Raw genomic sequence first — 22,344 nt, forward strand, 5'->3', positions numbered from 1 at the left:
GCTCTGCCAAACTTGGATGTATTTAAGATTCTGGTCTCTCTACTTCACCCCCCACACCTTATCTCTCAGCCCTTCCCTGTAGTTGGGCCCATCTCTGTTTTATTAGATGTCCTCATTCCTGTTGTGATATTCACTAATGGTTGCTAACTTACACTCAGTAGGTGTGCGTGTGTGTCTGCGTGTGCGTGTGCGTGTGTATTAGTCTGTCTTTGGAACCCAAAAATCAGGGTAGCCTTGCTAACTGGCCACTTGATTGCTTAAAATCCCTTGACCCCAAATCCCTTTCTCCACCTGCCTGAAATTCTTCACTCCTCTTTGCCTTGCTGCCTGAAATTCACAGAATCATAAACATTCACAGAGTCACTGAAGGTGCCTTAGAAATTAATTAGTCCAAGCATCTCATTTCCCTGAAGATGAGTGTAGAGTCCAGAGAGGTGAAGTGATTTTCCCGAAATCACACAACTAGTGAAAGGCAAAGTGGGACTACAGCTCAGAGAGACTGCACTAGGAAATGAGATTTGATGCTGGGATGGTTGCAAAGGGAAAGCAATGTGGGAATCCAGGATGCTGGATGTCAGGATGGGCCTGAGTAGAATACTGAGAAGAGGTTGCTTGGATAGCGTGGAGTGTCTACGGGTGGGAAAGAGTGGGTTCTGGGAGGTGGGAATGGATGAAATGGAGCAGGCACACGGCCTCTGCTGTTCTGGTCCTGCTGCGAACCACACAACATACTTTGAGTAGTAAATTCCACATACAGCAGCAGCCCAGCAATGATGATTACAACTCATATTTATGTAGTATTAAAAACCTTTTCATATACACCGTCTCATGCAAGCTCACTCCATGAGAAGTAGCTATTAGTGTTATCCCTAGTGTAGTGAAGGTAAAATCAAAGCCAAGAAAAATAGGAAAATAGATAATGTACCTTTGGAAGTGTGCTGGATATTCTGGTTGTCTGTCCATTACTATCCACGCCCCACTCTTTGTCCTCCTAAGAGAACCACAATTTTGTTTGGGTTTCTCTGTTCCCCTCATAATCATGTGTCTCGGGGAAGATGACCACACTGCCAAGTTCAAGGTATGGGATTGATTGGCTTAAGGGTAATTCCATCTCCTTGGCAGTGAGTTGTTTGGGAATGGAAATGCTAATTGGTCCACTGAGATGTGTGGGGGATATAGTGTTCAGGAAAGCCTTTCTTTACTATTCTGGGAGAGCACTGGAGCCTCTTTTCTTTCCCCACTAGATGGAAATGCAAAATCATGCAGTTCCAATCACTACAGGGTCACGAGGCAAGCCAGCTTCGGAAGACAGGAAGAATCTGAGTCTTTTGGAACCTCACTGAGTTGCTGGAACAACCAACCTGTAAGCTTGCCTTACTTTTGGACTTGTGGTTAAGTGAGCCAATACATTTCCTTTAGAGACCGTTTGAGTAATTTTCTATTACTTGTAGTTGAAAGCATTTTATAGCAGGGAAGAGGGGATGCTCATGGCTGAGAATACATTCAGCTTACCTCTATAGGGAATGACTCTAATGGTGTTTCTGATACATATAAATACCTCTCTGTTCTATAAATACAAAGTACAACATGAAGAAGTTGGGAAAATAAGAAATATTTTTCTTACAGGTTCTCTAAATACACTGTTAGAGTCAGCATTCCTGTATGGCCTCTAAAGGATGCCAGGTTTGAGCCAGACTTTCTGTATTCAAATCCTGGCTCTGTCACTTCCCAGCATGTGACCTTTGGTAAGGTAATCAGCCAATCTGTGCCTCAGTGTCATCAACTGCAGTACTGGTTTAGTAATAATGCCCATCTTATAAAGTTGTTAAGAAAATTAAAAAAAATAATATATGTAGGGAGCTCAGAAGGGTGCCTATATAGTAAAGGCTCAAAACATTTTTATATTTTTATTGAGAAAAGTAGAAAGAATAATTCAAATATTACTATCAATAATATATACTAATAAGATATACTAATGTGGTTCTGATATATTTATTAATATATGAGTATTACCTGTCATGTGCCAAGCCTCTGACTAGCTACTTTACATATATTTTCTCTAATTCTGATAGTAGTTCTGTGACATAGAATTGATTCACTTCATTTCCAGATAAGGCAATTGGTGTTCACAGAGACTAAATGCTGTAGCCAAAGTTACATAGTCAGTGACTGCAGAGCCAAGAGTTGAACCCAGGTATAATTTGAGAACTCATTCTCTACCATGCAGCTTTCCAGAGCACCTCTTAATAAATCATCTTGGTGGGGGACAATGAATTGAGGGGCAGGAGCAGCCCTAAGCAAGAACAGATAAAAACAGTGCAAAACAGAAAGTAAGCCTCAGAAGAAACAGCAGTGCTTGGAAACGTTGAAGAAAGGCTCAGACCCACATTGAAGCTATCCCCTGAACTCTGTACCCTTTCCCAAACGGACAGAACTGCAATGGAAGGCTAAGCTTCCTCTGAGTGATGTTTTACAGGTCCGAAGAGATGGAATGCACAGGGGATTCTTTCAGCTTGCCATTTGAGAATGGAGAAGCATGGAAGAAACGGGGGTAGGGGGGTGGGGTGGGGGTGGAATTATTAGGTTGGTGCAAAAGTAATTGCGGTTTTCACAAGTATTTTTAACCTTTAAACCGCAATTACTTTTGCACCAACCTAATAGAAATTCAAATGGCATCTGATGAAATCACTTTTGTCTCTGCAGTTATTAACCCCAAGTTGGCTCATTCCTCTAAATCTTGGGCTCCCTCTCAAGTATACTATACATTACGTGCCAGCAATTATTGATCGCTCCTTTCACACAGCTAGTACATCTCCCCACCCCTGAAATGGAAAGAAGCAATAAATGCTGAATAAGATGTTTCTTCAGGAAAGCCCGATAGTGAACATATTCTAAAGATGAGACAGGAGTGATGAGCATCTTCCCGAAAAATAGAGACCTGCTGTAGAAGACGCGCTCTGAAGCATCTGCTAGGGAATTGTTTTACTAAGGGAGCTCACCCCAGGCACATTCACTCAACAATAAAATGAGAATGGTCTTTGCAAGAATTTAGAAAGGTCTCTAAACTCTTTTCTACTCAGAATAGACGGCTGCAAAATGTTCCAAATAGCTCTTTAGAGCTTCATTTGAAGACCTTGATGTAAGTCCAAAGCAAATCTCTGCCTAAATGTTGAATTGGTAGAGTAATTAAGAATTACATGGTGTTCTTTGCAGAGAGGTGTTCACTTGATGAGGAGTTGGGGAAAGCTTTTGCATAACATTATTACAGCTTTTTGCAAAGACATCAGTAAATTCTGGCTTTTGTCCTTGATCAGGTTAACTACCTCTAGTAAACATAATTAGTAGTATATAAGATAAGGCCTGAAGCTTAAATCAACTAAGAATGGGGATGGAAGAATGCAAGGCTTGGCGGAGCCCAAGTCCTAGACTTCATTGCCAGAGGCAAAGTGATTGTGGTTCCTGATAGTCCACAGGCCAGATGGTAATCAGAATGAGCTGATCTACAGAGATCTTTGGTGTTGGTTAATTGTTTTTGGGATTCCTGGGGTTGAAAGAGATGGGCAGCCTGCTAAAACCCTACTTGACTTATAGTTTTTAAAGAGATAGGTCTGGTGAATAAGAGTTTGGCTTATATTATCCCTAAAGTGAGTCATAGCACCTCACCCGATTTCTAGACCTGGATGAATTCACAGTGCAGACCTTCTAAAGTGAAGATGAGGTCAATTACGCTAGACAGGGGCATTTATACCAATGTTACAATAACAAACTGAAACTTCTTCTTGTCTTTCCCCATAGATCTGAAACCACTTACTTGGTAAATGTGATTAAGAGAAAGGGAAACACTCAAAACATTCAGGGGCTTTTCAACACTGACCCTGGACTTATACTAATTTCTTGGGACCCAGAATCACATTAGTATTGAGACTTATGAGGGAGAGGTATTAAATGGAATTTTGACCCACTGGTAGGTCCTGTGGGATCCAAAACTCTCTTCCCATAGATATTTACCCATCACCTAAGGACAGACATAGAATTAAACAAGGGCTATTATAATAGGAAGAGCCAAGTGTAAGCTCTTAGAGCACCCCCTCATTAGTAAAATATGTACAGAAACGCAATATTATTTCCTCATGACACCTATCATTGATACAGGTTAGTTAGCATGTCCCTCGGTAGACAGAGAGCTCCCTGGTGGAATAAAAAAAGACAGCCATATCCTAAAACTCCAGGTTTTGAAATCACTCCTTGCTCCAGGATAAACTGTAACAAGGCCTTGAGGTTAATCATAAAATTCCTTTTGGCCTGACAAATGGAACAGATCTGATAGATAAGAGTACGTTATTTTGCTAATTCCTTTAGGATGGGCAAACAGAACAAACCTGGTAGACAAATTTCATTAGAAGGCACTAGTTCCCATGTTCAAACAAGTTCCCTTCTTCAAACAGCTCCCCTTCCCCTAACAGGCAAGGGAAGGTATAAAAGTAAGAGCTTTTGCCTCAGTCACGGGGCACCCCCATTCAGGACCCCCTCCCACTCGGGAGCTCTGACCCTTTGCTTTCAATAAACTATCCTCTTTTTAAAACTCTGCCTCTCCTGGGTCCGTGTTTCCATTCTTTGGTCTCATGAGACACGATCCCGGCCTATACCCAGAAACTGCCGGCAGATCTAACATCATCTACATCATTTGGGGACTCACAGGAAAAATATTCCTCCATCATCATTACCTCGCAATATATATTGTACAATTGTTTGTTTGTATATGGTCTCTTTTCCTCCCTAGAATGTAATTTCCTTGACGGCAGATACTTTCCTGTTCTGTTCACTGCTCAATCCTCAGTGCCTAGAACAAACTATTCATGAACTATCATGGAAACAAACAAACAAAAATAGACTTTAAAACAAAAAAAGACCTAGTAATGCCACTTCTGGGTATTTATCTGAACAAACCCAAAATGCTACTTCGAGGGGATGTGCTCATCCATATGTTCATTGCAGCATTATTTACATAAGCCCAGATATGAAGGCTAACTGGGTGTCCCTAAGAGGATGAATGGATAAAGAAGAGCTGGTGCATATATATCATGAAATATTACTCAGCTGTAAAAAAGAATGAAATCTTGCCATCTGCTACAACATGGATGGATCTAGAGGATATTGTGCTGAGAGTAGTGCAAGTCAGGCAGTGAAAGACAAATGTCATACGATTTCACTTATAAGTGGAATCTAAAGAACAAAATAAACAAACAAATGAAACAAACTCATAGATACAGAGAACATTTTGATGTTTGCCAGATGGGAGGGGGGTTGGCGTGGATGGAAAAGGGGAAGGGATTAAGAGGTTCAAATTGGTTGTTACACTCTAGTCATGGGGATGCAGGATATAGCATAAAGCATAAGGAATATAGTCAATAATATAGTAATTACTATGTGCAGTGTCAGATGGGTACTAGATCTATTGGGGTGATAGATGGGAGGAGGTTAGGGGAGGGTGAAAAAGATGAAGGGATTAAGAAATACAAAATAAAGTGGTAGTTATAAAATAGTCATGGGGTAAAGTATAGAGAATATAATCAATAATATGGTAATAACTATGTATAGTGCCAGGTAGATACTGTTGAACGTTTATGATGTACACCTGAAACTAATATAATATTGTATGTTAGCTAAATTTTAATAAAAATCTTTAAAAAAATAAATAAAAAAATAAAAAAAATAAAAGATACAGGTGTGGTAATTTCTAAAACATTCCTGTTTCAGTGGTCTTGGAGTATAAAAGTGGACTATCATAAACTTAATCAGCTGGTATTTCCAACTGCAACTTTAGTTTGAAATGCAGTGTTCTTACTGGAGCAAATCAATACCACTGACACCTGGAAAACAGCTACCCAGTTTCCCTGAAAATAAGACCTAGCCAGACCATTAACTCTAATGCATCTTTTGGAGCAAAAATTAATATAAGACCTGGTAATATTATATATTATATTATATTATATTATATTATATTACATTACATTACATTACATTACATTACATTACATTACATTACATTATATTATATTATATTGAAGACCCAGTCTTGTATTATAGTAAAATAAGACCAGGTCTTATATTAAGGTTGCTTTTACTTGGCAAGGGCAACAGTATAACTTTATTGTCCTACTGCAGCTATATATCAACTTTTTACTACTGCACTATATTTGCTGCACCAAACATTGACTATCTCATTATCCCACAGGACATCTTCTAGTTTGCTCTGTTGATAACATCATGCTTATAAGAGTGTGTATTAGTTAACTATTGTACCAAATCAAATTACCCAAAAATTAAGTGGCTTAAAATAAAAATAATTATTTATCATGGTTTTCGTGAATCAAAAAATTAAAACAGAAAAGAGTAGGGAAGGCTTACCTCTGTACCCGATGAGTGAGGCCTGGGCTGGAATACTCTACAGCTGGCGCTCCTTCAATCACGTGTCTGGCAATTGATACTGGCTGTTAGCCAGCTGGGTTACAAGGATAAGCATGAAGACGGAGAGTGGGGGAAAGGGAGAGGAAGAGGGAGAGAGAGAGAAAGAGAGAAATTGCATCCTGTTAATGACTTAGTCATGGAAGTCATATAGTATCACTTCACTGTACTTCTTTGGTTGGAATAGTCACATGCTCCCACCAAGATTAAAGAGGAGGAAACATAGATCCTACCTCTTAGAGCAGTGACAGTCACATTATAAGATCATGTGGGAGGGGATAACTAACTGTCCATTGTGGGTATATCTGAAAAATTCGATCTGCCACAGATTCAGAAGTAGCAGGCACTCTAGACACATATGCATGCAAAAACATGGGAAGCGAGTCGCTTGAAAATGCAGTGGTCGACTAAGATCAAATGCAATTAATGAACTGAGTGGATCCTGGTTTGAAAATCAGTTATAAAACACTGTAGTCTTTATCCACAATTTCTTACTTGTTGTGTATAAAACAAAGCTTCTGTTCTTTCTTCTCCCCACTGCTCTGTATAGGTGTGTTTGTGCCCTAGATTACCTTCTCCTGGCAGACAAAGATTCCTCACCCCATCTCTACTGTTACCATCTTAGTCTAACCTACCATCATCTCTTACCTAAATAATTGCAGTATCCTACTAATTGGTCTCCCCACTTACACTCTTAAGCTCCCTCCAATTCATTTTTCACATTGCAAGCAGAAGGATGTAATTGAAAGCCTGATTGTGTCAGTCTCCCAAAAGAAAATTCTCCATTGTCTCTCCATTACTGATGCCTGCCAATGTCCCAGCGTTTATTCAAATGGTCCCTCTAATTTTGTAAAGTTCTCTTCAAGTGACCATGCTAAAAGAGTAGCAAGCTCTAAATTTGAGCATCTCTCTAGAGAGTTTACTGCTCCCAGTGAAAAACAACATCAACAAAATTGATCTGACACACACTTAATGAAATACATATTAGTTATTTTTCAGTATGGCAATTAAATATAATCAGTGTACAAGGGCATCAGAGATCAATCAGGGAAGCAGACTACTTTGAGTATTTTGGAATAAAGGATTTATTATAGGGATAAACCTTTCACAATCGTAAGGAAATTTGGGGGCGGAAAGCCCAAAATGGGTGGTTGGAGGATGAGAGAAAATCACTATCCTCCTGACGCACTGGCATAAGTGGACAAGTTACAGCCTGCCAGGGAATTTGAGAAACCAGGCACATCCACCTATTGGAGTGGGACTGTGGAGAGTTGGTGGAGAAATCTATGGCAAGCTATTACCCTTGCATCTGAGAGTGGGCTTGGGGTTGCTGTTAGTTAGCAGGGTCAGCAGCTGGGAAGAAGAGAGACTCACGAAGTGGGGAGAGCCAGGTTAAGCTAGAACACATCAGCACCTTTGCAGTACTCATTGCATCCAAACACAACTTTCAGAGGGTACTGCTGTTTCCTTTCTGCCCTCTAAATCTTATCCAAATTTTTCTTTTGGAAAACTTTAACATGAAATCATACAGGGAAGGAGATTCTTGCAAAAGTGGTCTAGCTTAGCCAGCTTGATACAGTACAAAATCATCACAATCAATAAAGATTTAGATAAAGTACTAGTTTATATTTCTATAAACCATTTAACCAAATTACTAGGTTTGTCTTCTCCCTCTGTTGATTCATGGACTCTTTAAGCAGAGACATTTTTATTGTTTTCTCTGACTTTAGATATTCTTTCATCATCACCAATCTCCTAACACTATGTCGTGCTGGGAGGCCTGCAGGGTCTCTGCTCCCGCTCCCCATACAAGAACGCAGGATATGGTGAGGCCAAAAAGGAACACCCACGGAGCCATAGGTAGGGGAGTCATACCACTTTATTCTCTCTGGCGGCACTATACTCTCACTGGAGGCTGGATACACACTGTCCGCAAACCGCCATCCACGCTTGCCAGCCCAGCCGCCATCTCCTTGCTAGCCCCATCCTTCTTCTCTTTCTCTTCCTTCAACAGCCACAGCAGTTATATTGTGGCCAATGGCTCACTGGTTACAGCTGACGGCCAACTAGCCACAGCTGATGGCCATGCAATCACAGTTGGCCATCTACTACCTGAGCCAGGCACCTGTCTATGTGAGGCCGAGAGCCTGGAAACTACTCTCTGGGGCTCCGCCCCCACACTCCACCCCTACAGGCTCTCGCCTCACAATGACAAGCGTCGAGGGACCTGTGCGAGGAGCCTGGGGTGAATGCAATATCCTGGACACAGCCAGGCTCTCTGGGCACAGCCAGGGTTTCTCAGGGCACCACCAGTGCTTCTGGGCACCAGACTTCCTGGACTTCTTAGGGTACCACCTGTCTTCCCGGACACAGCCAGGGTTTCTCAGGGCACCACCAGTACTCCTGGGCACTGCCAGACTTCCTGGACTTCTTAGGGTACCACCTGTCTTCCCGGACACAGCCAGGGTTTCTCAGGGCACCACCAGTACTCCTGGGCACTGCCAGACTTCCTGGACTTCTTAGGGTACCACCTGTCTTCCCGGACACAGCCAGGGTTTCTCAGGGCACCACCAGTACTCCTGGGCACAGCCAGACTTCCTGGACTTCTTAGGGTACCACCTGTCTTCCCGGACACAGCCAGGGTTTCTCAGGGCACCACCAGTACTCCTGGGCACTGCCAGACTTCCTGGACTTCTTAGGGTACCACCTGTCTTCCCGGACACAGCCAGGGTTTCTCAGGGCACCACCAGTCCTTCTGGGCACAGCCAGACTTCCTGGACTTCTTAGGGTACCACTAGTTTCCCCGGGCACAGCTAGGATTTCTCAGGGCACTGCCACTTTCTCTGGGAACAGCCACACTTCCTGGACACAGCCAGGGCTCTCAGGGCACTGCCACTCTCTCTGGGAACAGCCCGACTTCCTGGGCACAGCCAGGGTATCTTCAGGGCTCTACTACTCTCTCTGGGAACAGCCCGACTTCCTGGGCACAGCCAGGGTACCTTCAGGGCTCTACTACTCTCTCTGGGAACAGCCCGACTTCCTGGGCACAGCCAGGGTACCTTCAGGGCTCTACTAGTCTCTCTGGGAACAGCCCGACTTCCTGGGCACAGCCAGGGTATCTTCAGGGCTCAGCCAGACCTCTCAGCGCACTGCCACTCTCTCTGTGCCTCTCAGGGTACCCTGCTGGAACAACAGCGACTCACAATCAAGGTGCTTACATATTCTCAATGGCGGCCAGTCAAGAGACAAAAGCAAATATCCCCCAGTTCCACTAACAACAGTTCCCAAACAAACAGTCAAGCGGTCCATTAAATTAGGGATGGAAGGCAATTCCCCATAGTCCATAGTCATTCACCAGGGCTGTCCTGGGGATGACCTTGACCTCACCCTCATCTCCCACGGAGGACTCAGCAAGCATTACCTCCTGGGACTATAAGTCCTGCATCCGGGCTGCCTGAGCAGGAACTTCCCCGGCCCACAGGGCTGCAACGACCTTCGCTTTCTCCGGCCTGTGCTGGTTGGGGAACCGTCCACATCTTTCCACCTCTCCACGGGGCTCCATCTCTCCAGCAGCTGCATGGCTTTTCCTGTGCTGGTGGGAGAAACGTCCACGTCCTCCCACCCCTCCACGGGGGTCCAGCTCTCCGGCAGCTGCTCCTCCTGGTCTTCCTCAGACTGGGTGTTCACACTCACAAACTGCTCCACCGTCCTTTGTAGAGCTTTGGCCGGCACCATATCCTGCCGACTACGCCATGTGTCGTGCGGGAGACCCTGCTCGCTGCGCCATTTGGCTTTTCCTGTGCTGGGAGGCCTGCAGGGTCTCTGCTCCCGCTCCCCATACAAGAACGCAGGATATGGTGAGGCCAAAAAGGAACACCCACGGAGCCATAGGTAGGGGAGTCATACCACTTTATTCTCTCTGGCGGCACTATACTCTCACTGGAGGCTGGATACACACTGTCCGCAAACCGCCATCCACGCTTGCCAGCCCAGCCGCCATCTCCTTGCTAGCCCCATCCTTCTTCTCTTTCTCTTCCTTCAACAGCCACAGCAGTTATATTGTGGCCAATGGCTCACTGGTTACAGCTGACGGCCAACTAGCCACAGCTGATGGCCATGCAATCACAGTTGGCCATTTACTACCTGAGCCAGGCACCTGTCTATGTGAGGCCGAGAGCCTGGAAACTACTCTCTGGGGCTCCGCCCCCACACACTATCTTAGTCAGCTCTAGCTGCTATAACAAAATACCATAGACTAGGTGGCTTGAACTACAAACAATTATTTCTCACAGTCTGGAGGCTGGGAAGTTCAAGATCAAGATGCCAGAGAGATTTGGTGTCTGGTGAGAGCTCTCTTCCTGGTTTGTAGATGGCTGCCTTCTTGCTGTATCCTTACACAAACGAGAGCGAGAGAGAGAACACTGGTCTCATTCTTCTTATAAGGACACTAATCCCATCACTGGGGGCTCTACTCTCATAACCTCATTGGTACCTAATTACCTCCTAAAGGCTTCAATTCCAAATACCATCACATTGGGGGTTAGAGTTTCAAGATACAAATTTTGGTGGTGCACAAACATTCAGTCCATAGTGTGGGTGCATACATACACAACATACACACACATCAGAAAGTACTAGATGCTTTTAAGGTGTCACTACAAGGTGCCTTAGGAGCAGAAACCTCTATATATGGAATGTGTGGGAGCTCAGCCAGCTGGAGCAGAAGGCCCGTAGGGGAATCTTCTATTTTTACTCTCTTTGTTTCTGTTGTGATGTTAGCCATGCCACTGATTCTGTAGTAGATTGGTGTCTTGGTTCCCGCTTCTAGATATCCCTCTGAAGTTCAGTGCTTGGTTATGGATGCTACATGTGCCACCATTTGCCTCATAGCTCTCCTACTCTCTTGTGTTACTGGCCTCAGGTTGTCCGAGGCTCACGTTTGGGCACCCATTTCTATTGCACTACTCAGCAGGATTCTCGGGCTCCCTCCTGTCCTGCTACCCCACCTTCCACCTCTGCACTGTTATGTGTAATATAACATAATCACATCCATAAAAATACAGAGTTTCCAAACAAACAGCTGTTCTTGTCCCTCATTTGTCTATAGTTTGCTTATTTACTTTGGTCCCACCATCTCTCTCTCTTTTTTACTCTGTATTAGTTATTACTGCTACGTAACAAATTATCCCAAAATATAACAACTGAAAATAACAAACGTCATCTCAGTTTCTGTGAGTTGAAAATTTGGGAGTATCCTAGCTGGGTGGTTGTGGCTCAGAGACTCTCATAATGTTGTGGTCAAGATCTTGGCCATGACTGCAGTCATCTGAAGGCTGGACTAGAAGATTGGACTCCACGACGACTTACTCACGTAGCCCAGTTGGCAAAAGGCCTCAGTTCCTTGCTGGCTGTTGTTAGGAGGCCTTGGTTTCTCACCATGTGCACCTCTCCATAAGACTACTTGAGTGTCCTCAGGACATGGCAGCTGACTTCCCCAAGTGAGTGATCCAAGAGAGAACAAAGTGGAAACTGCTGTGTCTTTTATGACCTAGCCTCAAAGTTATATATAGATGATCACTTTTTTTTTGGTGAGAAGAGAAGGATACACAGTGAGGAAAGAAAGTACGGGAAAATGGGCCCTGGGTCAGCTAGATTGGGGTTCAAGTCTTAGTTTTGACATTTTTACCTGGCTTGGGCAAATCATTTTATTCAAGCTAATAGATATTTTTCAAGTATTAATTGTGTGAGGCACTGTGCTACATGCTGGGGATAGAGTGCGGAAAAATATTCACTCTTACGATGCTTGTAGTCTAGCTAAGCAGACAGACATTACATTAGTCATTTCAATTGTGATGAGGGTTGTGTGCTCTCAGAGCACATCCCAGGTTGACTTAGTTTTGTCTAAGGAATCAGGGAAGACCTCCTTGCGGCAGTGACAGTTTCAGTTGAGATTTGGAGAATGATTAAGAAGTAGCCAGGTTAGAGGAACAGATGGTGCAAAGATCCTGAGGTACCAAGACCCTTGAACTTCCAAGGAGACAAAATGAAGCCAGAGGGCCAGGAATGTTGATAATGAAGGGGACAGTGAGGTGAGATGAGGCTGGAAAGCTGGGGAGGGACCATACTGCCCTGAATTTCAGAGGCCTCATTAAGGATGGGGCCCATATCTACAAGACCCCAACAATGGTTGGGCCAATTACTGTTTTCCGGAGAGGTATGGCTTGATAAGATTTGTATTTTACAAAAACTGCTCAGGTTACACTACAGAGAATGGGTTAAAGAGGGACAAAGTGGATGTGGGGCCCACTTGGGGAAGCACTATAGGAGTTTCAGTGGGAAGGTGATAGTGGCCGTGGCAGGGAGACACTATTAGGGGGATCACGGATAGGACACGGTAATCGCTGTGGGCAGAGGACAGAGGAATCAGTGCACGCTGCCCGAAGGGCGGATATTTCAGTGTGACGGTGAGTGGTGGGGGTAGACTGTGCATTCTGCTTTAGATCATAAGGAGTTTTAGGGACCTGTGAGGTATCCAAGCAGAAGGGTTAAAAAGGCCTGGAGCTCAGAGAGTAGGCTGGGCGCTGAAGGTAGCCATGAGAGTCTAGGCATACACATTGCAATGAAAGTTCCTGAATAAATAAGATGGCCAAGGTTGGAGTGCAGTGAAAGTCCAGAGAACCCCAACATTTAAGGGGCAGGGAGAAGGGAAGCCAGCAAAGGTCTCTGAGGAGGAGCAAGGAGAGGAGGAAGAAAACCTGGAGAGTGTAGCATCACTGAGCCAAGAAATGGTGTTTCTAAAGGAAGCATTAAGTGGAATTACTGTTTTAATTAGGATAATTATAATCTTTATCTCATAGGAGTCTTGTGAGTATTAAATGAGATAACATACAAAAATATTTTAGTAATTCATACAGGCTTGTAAATGTTGGGTATTCTCTTTAGCAGAGGCATGAGAGTGTATGGGGTAAGGGTTGGGGAAGGGGAGAAAAAGGCCAGGATGTTCCTTTGAAGTAACTTCCCAGCACCTAATGCATCTAAAGCAAACTTACAATCAAGTATTGACATTCAGCCTTTGATACAGAGCAGTGTAATTCTGGAAACTAGGAAAAACTCCCTTCCTCTGAAGAAAAAAATCTCTACCTGCTTAATGTTGCTTAAAAATCCCTCCCAGGGAGACCTACAAAACTATTTCATCCTATGATAAAGGTTTTAAAATGCAAATACCTGTGGCAGCTACCACAGTAATGTGAAGGAGACAGTTAAGTATAATTATGTTATTAGATCCTTTTTTTTTTTTAACTTCAGGAAGGCACCCAGACCACGAAGGAGCAAGGAGGGGAAGGAGAACTCGGTTATGAGCAGAAAACAGGAGAGGTGGGAGACACCCAAGGCAAATTTCACTGACTTCTCAGTTTCACAATTTTGCTTCAGGCAGGATCTGTTTATCTTCACATATTTCTGGGAAAAATACAACTTTTGTGCAAATGTATGTTATGTCCATTCAGGTCCCCACCTTAGCAGAAACTATGCATCTCTCCTGTATGTTCCACAGGAATGTATTCTTCTCTGGCAGGTATGGATGAGCTTATGTCTAGAATCTAAATGCAATATATTCCCAACCCTTCCCGCTTTAGGATGCTGGTGTGAAGTGGACCAAGGGGTTACTGTGTCAAACCAGTGCAGGAATCACTAAATCTGGCCCTTTAGGAATTGGTGCACCTGGGAACTAATCCTGGGTAACTGACCTTCCCTTTACCTTCCCAGTAAGCTCTCAGGAATGTGTCAGGTTGTTAGGTTACTTGTACGTGGTGGGCAGGCAAGTCCTAAGCTAGTCTCCAGAACAGAAGAGAGTAATGAGCTCTGCTCCCCTCCCCTCCCATGAGAACGGAAAGTGAGTTTCTCAAGACTCTGATGGGCTCCTCAGACAATCTGGTAACTTCACATCCTGGGCAACATGGCTCTGAAGGCCAGGGAAGCCCCTCTGAAGGCTGGAAGGCTGCTTGCGGAGTCTCTGTCTGTGTCATCTGTAATCAGCAGTGTCCTTTGTCAGGGCCTCTGAGGCTGTAGCTGTCAATCACTGTCATCTGCACAATCAGGCTTTCACTATATGCAACGACTCCTTTTCTGGGGACCATCTATGCCCTTGCAGTACATCAAATCCATGAAGCTATTTGTTACAACGAAGTTCTGAATAATTAATTGAAGGTGGCTCTTTAATTCAACTCAACTGCATTCACACTTACTAAGTACCCATCATTTGCAGAGAACAGTCCTTCACCTCAAGGGGACTTGTCACAGTTATGTAGGGAGATATCAGGCTCAACCAGCACCCCTCCCCCAATGCTACAGTTGTCCCCACACATAGCTCTCTTACCTGGTGCCCACCCCATCCCAGCTCCTGGATTTGAGGGAGATCTGCGGAAGAAGCTCCGGGGGGTCTCAGGCTCATCCTGCCGCTGGTCTGCTTCCTGCCTGAGCCCAGCTCTGGTGACCAGATGCTGCCACTGTCTCTTCGGTGCCTCACTACTGCCCTGCACTCTGCCTACCATCTGTAGGACAAGCCTCTGAATTTTCCTCATCAGGAGCAATGCCATCCATCACCTCTCCATACCACTCTGGCATGAACTGTTCCCAATACAAATAAAAAGGATAATTTCACCCATCAATTGGAAGAATTTTGGTCCAAAAGACCCTTGAAACACAAGGTCAAAATTGGAATTACTTAGCCTTTCTCCAAGTTTCCTCACATGATTTACTGTACCATCCAGCCATCCAGACTAGAAACTGGTGTTAAAGCAAAAATAAACACTAAGACCCCCCAAACTGAGCACAGAGTGGAAGGCATTATTGCCGTTATCTTCATGTTAGCCATATATGTGAATAAATGGACTGTGTGTTTTCAACTGAGATCTCCCCCAAATCAATGATCTCATGTACAGAACTCAGCCCATTAATGATCCTTGATGGTGACGGTGGGAATATTTTGTTACAGAGTGAATAAAGATTTTTTTTTCCTCTTTAGCCCTATTTCAGCTTCTTCTCTTTATCAAACACTTTGGGCATTTGATTCTTGGACCTTATGAGTTCCTGTATATTTATCTTCTAGGAAAACTCACAGAATATATGTATTTGCAAATAGAAAATAATTTGCTGTTTGTTTTTTACTTTTTTTTCACTTTTTCAGCACGTGAATAAATTGAATGTTCTGACAGACTCAGTATCTCTTGCTTTGCCAACTGTTTTGCCCAATATTTGTCTTCAGCAATTTCACTGCAGTTATTTTTTTCCTCACAAAAAAATACATGTCTTCACAGTTAAAAGGCACAAATTGTTGCTCCCACTTTCAAAGGAGATGTGGTGTTTCCAGATTTAGAAAGAAACTTCCAGCTACTAAGCTCTGTCAGACCCAGCCTTGGCTTAACAAGGGATGTTTCTTTTTTTCTTAGGCAAATAAAAAAAAAAAAAATACAAAGACTTCAAATTATTTAAGTATCTTTCAGTTTAGTTTAGAGGCCAAGAGAGACAAGGAAGTTACATGAAAATCAAGAGGAATGAGCTAGGGTTGAGCACCTGGGCGCCACTACCAAATGCTGGACCTGCCTTTGCACAGACTGGGTAAGCCTGAGCCTGTTTCCTAGTGCATGTAATGGAAAGGTTACACTATATGGTCTTTGGGTCTGCTCTAGTTCTAAATTTCTCTGATTTAGTGTATTTTTCTCCTCTATTGTTACCCAAGTTTTTGTATGTGAATACACTCTCCAAGGGAGGGAGACCGTGTTTTATTGTAATGAAGTGGCTAGGGACAATGGGAATGTATTGTTAGCAATTTTTGACTCTGTTGAGGCCATGAAGGATGGATGACAAGTGGTTAATACTGGGACAGGAAATGAAGCAGGCTTGGGCCCAGGAGGGAGGGACTTCCTCTGTTCTCTGGGAGCCTGACCTGACTACTCATGGAAGTGGTCTCGTTTGGGGTATCTCTTGTGGCTACTTTGGAGCCTCTGCTGACTGGGTTGCCCAGGTTCCATGGCATTCCTTAGCAGGGGAGGATTTGGGGTACATAGATATTTCCCTAAAGATCTTTAACGCTGGTGTCTGAAGCATCTGAAGTTGATGAGGCAGGAAAGAGTGTTCTCATCCTCCTTGCACTCTCAGAAACCACCGCCAAATTGGCAGTAAACCTCAAATTCAGTGGAGATTCCTCATGGAACAGGGCCAACACCAGGATGCCGGCATTGGTGGAAAGTTGGCCACAGTAACCTCAACTTTTTCTGGCATGGACCTTAGCCATTGAAGCACTTCTTTTGGCTAAAGAATTTGATGGACTCCCTGCAGCTCTACAGTGAAGCCATGGTTGCATCAACGATGGTGGAGGATGGTTTCTTCTGGCAGATGGAATGGATTTTCTTTGAAGTGATCTGAGTAAGCACCCGTGGGCTTCTTGAATATATCACAGGCAGGAAACCTCAGGAGTAGAGAACGGATTTCCTGCACTTGGAACGGGAGTGCAGAATTTTATTGATTGGATTATGAAAGGAGATATCATCTGATTTTGAACTGCAAATGAAGTAGGACATTTCAATTATACCATATTTTTCATTTTTTCCCACAGATAACAATTATTCAATAAATGCTTATGCACTGAGTGAATGAATAAAACTGATGTTAGATAGAAACTGAGGATAAAGGAGTTCTGTTGGCCTCTAGCTATTTGTCTTGATTCATCCTCTAAGGTGGGATTGGTGTCAAACAATGGGCAGTTTCCAAAGGGTGGGTGAGAACTGGCCTATTTCTTCACTTGGGAGTTTTGATTTTATTCCTTCATTTTTGAGCAGACGCCAATCAACTTAAAACCTTTCCTTCCTTTTCTTTCCATTTTCTCTCCTTTCTATATTCTTTCTTTTTCTTCCTACAGTCTTTTAGTCGTCTACATTTAAAACAATGGGGGTAGTTAAGAGGACAGGAGGTTAGGGTTGAAGGAAATAAATCAATTTCTAGACTGGGCCTGGGAGTTGTCCTTTGTGTGTCCCCCTATACACACCTTGAGTGCTGAAATGGTGAGCAGGCAACAAATCCTAAGACACTCGAAATCCAGTCTATCAAGGCATTCAGGGGGCTGTCATTTCAAGTCTTCGGGTGGCATAAGCACGATACAAAGAGAGTTCCAAGTGCAGACTCTTCCTTCAGGTTATCTATTCCTATATAACAAACTATTGTGAAATTTAATGGCTTGGAACAACAACAACCATTTTATAATATTTCACTATTTTATTGGTTGGAATGCAGCACTTCTCAGATGATTACTCTGCTCCACCTTGGGTTGCCTGGGATTGCTCCAGGATTCAGCTGCAGCTGGTCTGATTTGGAAGGTCCAAGGGGTTTGCCTCAAAACGCCTAACACTTTAGTGAGAATGGTGCTGGCTGAAAGGTTGGCTCAGCTGCCCTCTCTGCACATAATCTCATGACCTTTCCACGTGGTCTCTCCAGCTGGGCAACCAAGCTTTTTATGTAGCTCCTCAGGGCTCCAAAAGAGCAAGGAGGAAGCTGGCTGTTCTCTTAAAGACTAATCTGAGAACTAGCTTCTCTTTCACTGTACTCTGATGGTTAATATTATTATCAACTTGACTGGGCCACGGGGTGCCCAGATATTTGGTTAAATGTTTCTGGGTGTGTCTATAAGAGTGTTTCTAGATGAAATTAGCATTTGAATTGCTAGACTGAGTAAAGCCCTCAGACTGGAATTTACACCATCAGTGCTCCTGGTCCTCAGGTCTTCAGATTCAGAATGAAATTTACACCACTGGTTTTCCTGGATCTCCAAGTTACAGATATTGAGACTTCTTGGCTTCTATAATCATGTGAGCCAATTTTTTATAACTATTCTCTTTCTCTCTATATATTTCCTATTGGTTTTATTTCTCTGAGACTCTTGAGTAATATAACTGTGCCAGGTCAGAATCAAGGGGAGGACAAATGGAACCCCACCTCTCTATGGGAAGAGTGTCAAAGAATTTGTAGTCATCTTTAACCCACCACAGGGCTTATAGGTTGCATGCTAATGCACACAGAACAGGGATTGCCCTCTGCTGGGAATCAGAAGAATGAGGGTCTATAAATCTATGTGCTGAGGGATCCCTGGCATGGAAACACCTGGGTCCACTGAATCAAGACTGTGACTACCTTGATGGAATGGAGCAGAGGCTTGTGGGCAGGTATGTACTACACTAACGTCTGCAGAAGATTTGGCTTTAATAGCTGAAGTTAAGCAGAATTTTAAGTGTAATCCCTAGTATAAAGCTGTTAAATGATTTTAATTTTGATTTCTGAAATGTGTTTTCTCATGTTGGCAGTAACAGAGAGGAACATTGGATCCGTAGCCTGCATTATGCTTCAGTGTGACCTCAACTCCTTCATTTCGCTTTATACTGCTAAATTCAACCCTACTTTTTGATAAAACTAACGGACATAAGAACTCCCAATTATAGAGCCTGACACTCTATACCTTATCTCTAATCCCCCTAGTAACTGTGCATGTTCCATGGCCAGCCCCATTTTGCAGATGAGGAAACCTAGCTAAGAAAAGTTACAGAATCAGTGTGGAAGTTCCTCAGAAAATTAAGTATAGAATTACCGTATGATCCAGCAATCCCTTTCCTGGGTATCTGACCAAAAACTCTGAAAACATTTATCCAAAAAGACATGTGTGCTCCAATGTTCATTGCAGCTTTATTTATCGTAGCCAAGACGTGGAAACAACGAAAATGTCTTTTGATAGATGAATGGATAAAGAAGTTGTGGTGTATATACACAATGGAATACTATTCAGCGTTAAGAAAAGATGAAATAGGACTATTTGTGACAACATGGATGGATCTTGAGATTGTAATGCTAAGTGAAATAAGTCAGACAGAAAAAGTAGAGAACCATATGATTTCACTGATATGTGGGATATAAAACTGAAAGCAACAAAGGAACAAGATAAACAAATGAAGGAACAAAAACTCATAGACGTAGACAATAGTATAAGGGTTACCAGAGGGTAAGAGGGAGGGTGGCTCTAGAAGAGGATAAACGGGGTCTAATATATGGTGATGAAATGAGAACTGAATCTGGTGGTGAACACCCAGTGATATAGATAATGTAATACAGAATTGCACACCCGAAATCTATGTAACTTTACTAACAACTGTTACCCCAATAAACTTGAATTAAAAAAAAAAAAAAGAAGAAAGAAAGGTTATAGAATCAATTCAAGGCTATGCCGAAAGTGGCACACTTGCTGTCTGAACCAAGGTCGGCTTGGTTCCAAAGCCTCTTTCCACTGTGCCACGTGATCTTTGGGAAAATCAGAGAAGAGAACCTTAGAAAATATTCATTGTGTACTGCTTGAGAAAGCACAGAGCCAATGAGGCTGGACTGAGCAGTCAGCAAGAAGTCCGCAGCTCAGTTCTGTGCTGAGCAGCCACCCTCACTGGGGCGACCGCTGGGCCACTAATGTGTTTTCATTCCAGCCACACCCCTCTGAGTAATCTTGATATACACAAAAGCATAAAGATGCAGGGTGATTTGTCCTTTTCCAGAAATGTTTTCCTTTTATCAAATATCTCTCTGCTAAATTCCTTTGAACAGAGAGCCCTACTAGGGTATTTAAGGATGATTTAATATGTAAAGAACTGTGAAAAAGAATCACCTTGATATTATTCTTTCTTCATAACACCTTACTGGGTTAGTCTGGGTCCTTGGAAAGGCTGGTGTGAAAGAAACTGGAGAGGTTGCTGGTAAGGCTGGGAGAGTCATCAGGCTTGAATGTAATCTGGCCCTGAGTGAACAGCAGTGCAGGGAGGGTAGGTAGAAGCATCCTAGACAGCTGTGTAGTTTCAGGAAGGTTTGGCATGGCTACTGGGGAGTCCTCGAACGTGGTCATCCAAAGAGTCTGTATCTTCGAGAAAGGGATATTTCTCAGAATCCCTGTCCTGCTTGGTTATGGGCTGGGAGCAGTCTGTGGATTTCAAAGTGTGGCAGTTGTACCCTTGGTCAACTGAGTTCCCCACAGCTGGAGGCCTGGAAGCATATTCTCATGGCTGCCACACTAACAGTGTTCTGAGCATACAGAAGCGCTTAATGAATGTGTGTGGGAACATGGTCTCCAAAGCATTCTTCTAATACTCTGCATTTCCAACTTCTGAGTTTTTGCTCAAATGTTCTTCTGCTATGCTTGCTCTTCTCTTCTGTATCTACAGTTGGGAGCAGCTCAGATCTCACCTCCAAGAAGGCTTATCCAATCCCCATTACCAGAATTAATCTTATGAATTCTTTTTCTAGACACCCTGGCACTATCTATACTTTACTATTGGATCTAATATAGACTAATGCACACTAGAATTACTCATTTGCTTATATGAGGTCCTGGGGACCTAGGGTCTTATTCACTTTTTGTGCCCTCCCCCTCCCCAGCAATCTAGCACAGAGATTTGCACATAGAAGGTGTTTAACAACTGGTTGTTGAATTTGTTGAGAGTTTTACAATCAGATATACCAGAATATATCTTTAGGAAGAAGTGGCAGTAGAGTTCTGCCCAGAATCTCTTACAAGAACCTCAAGTAGTGTGTCCCCAACTGAACCCCTCATCTGCTCCCCAAACCTACTTCATGTCTGCTCTATCAGTGCACCACCCGCGCTCCAGTTCCTAAGCCAGACAACCTCAGCTTCCTCCTGGGCCGCTGCCCTGGGTCACACCCAGTTTACGGGTGCTGCTTCAGTAGAGTCTCACTGATCTTCTCTCCATTCCTGAAGCTTCCATCCTCTCTCCCCTGGACCATTGTACTGGCTTCCTTGTGGTCTCTTCTGATATAGGCCCTCTGACCTCTCAGCCTCTCCATTGGTCTCACGTCAGGGCTGGGACTAGGGTGCAATGAGGGAGGTGCCCAAGGCACAAATTAAAGAGACACTACTCTTAGGATCAAACAAGTGCTGAAAGTAAAGCCCTCCTTTCACTTTGCTTCCTAGGAGCCTCACTCACCTCACTCTAGTCCTGGGCCTGCCCAGAGTCTAACGGGGATAATGACTTTCCTTTACTGAAAGTCCTTCTAGCAATCTTCATTGCAGTGGGTCCCAACTGTGACTGTGCGTTGCCTGCAGACCTTGGTGAAAACACAGACTCTCCAACCCCACCCCAGACTGGATCAGACTGGGCTCAGGTTCCTCCTGGGCTGCTTAGCCAGGTTTGGGAACCGCTGGCTCATAGGACCAAGTTCAGACCCTGAAATATGATAACATTCATAGTTCTTCCCAACCTGGCACCTGTTCGTGTCTGGCTTCATTTTCAGCCAGTTTCCTGTTGGCAGGGACCCCATAGGCCAATCACACCAAACTACTCACTGGACCTGCATTTTTGTGTCTCTGTGCCTTTGCCAGGGTTGCTCCCTCTTGCTCTTGCAAAATTCTAGGCAAAATTCTACTCATTCTTCAGGGTCCCCTTCAAATGCCATCTCATCTCTGAAACCTTTTGGGATCTTTTTACCCGCCATTTAATGTAATTTTTTCTCCATTTCTGCTCTCGTGCATTTTATTCATAACATAGGCGGCACCTCTCACACTGTATCACATCGGTTCTATGAGGGTCCCCCTCCCTGCTCGGGTCCTGGGGGTCAGGAACTGCTTATTTACTTGGGTCTCAGCATCTCACACTTCCTTTGCCTGGAGCACAGTGAGCAGCTATTCATTGTTTGTTGAATTGAATGGGAACAAGTACTGATTAAATTTAACTTTTCACAGCACTTAACATGTTGCCTTAAACATGTCTTTATCTTTAAAATATGTGTTGAATGAATAAATGAAAAAAGGAATGAATATGGACCAGAATTTATCATCATCCTTTA

General features: G+C 43.6%; 1 long non-coding RNA gene across 1 annotated transcript in view; it reads right to left on the bottom strand.

The window, feature by feature from the left end:
- Window positions 1-22,344, bottom strand: part of LOC109456352 (uncharacterized) — a 282,160-nt gene that overhangs the window by 92,392 nt on the left and 167,424 nt on the right. The window contains exon 6 of the long non-coding RNA XR_012496351.1: window positions 6,409-6,502. This is a non-coding gene — a long non-coding RNA (uncharacterized LOC109456352). The remainder of the gene's footprint in view (window positions 1-6,408; window positions 6,503-22,344) is intronic.

This window comes from Rhinolophus sinicus, linkage group LG05 (genome assembly GCF_036562045.2).
Source record: "Rhinolophus sinicus isolate RSC01 linkage group LG05, ASM3656204v1, whole genome shotgun sequence".
Taxonomy (NCBI): domain Eukaryota; kingdom Metazoa; phylum Chordata; class Mammalia; order Chiroptera; family Rhinolophidae; genus Rhinolophus; species Rhinolophus sinicus.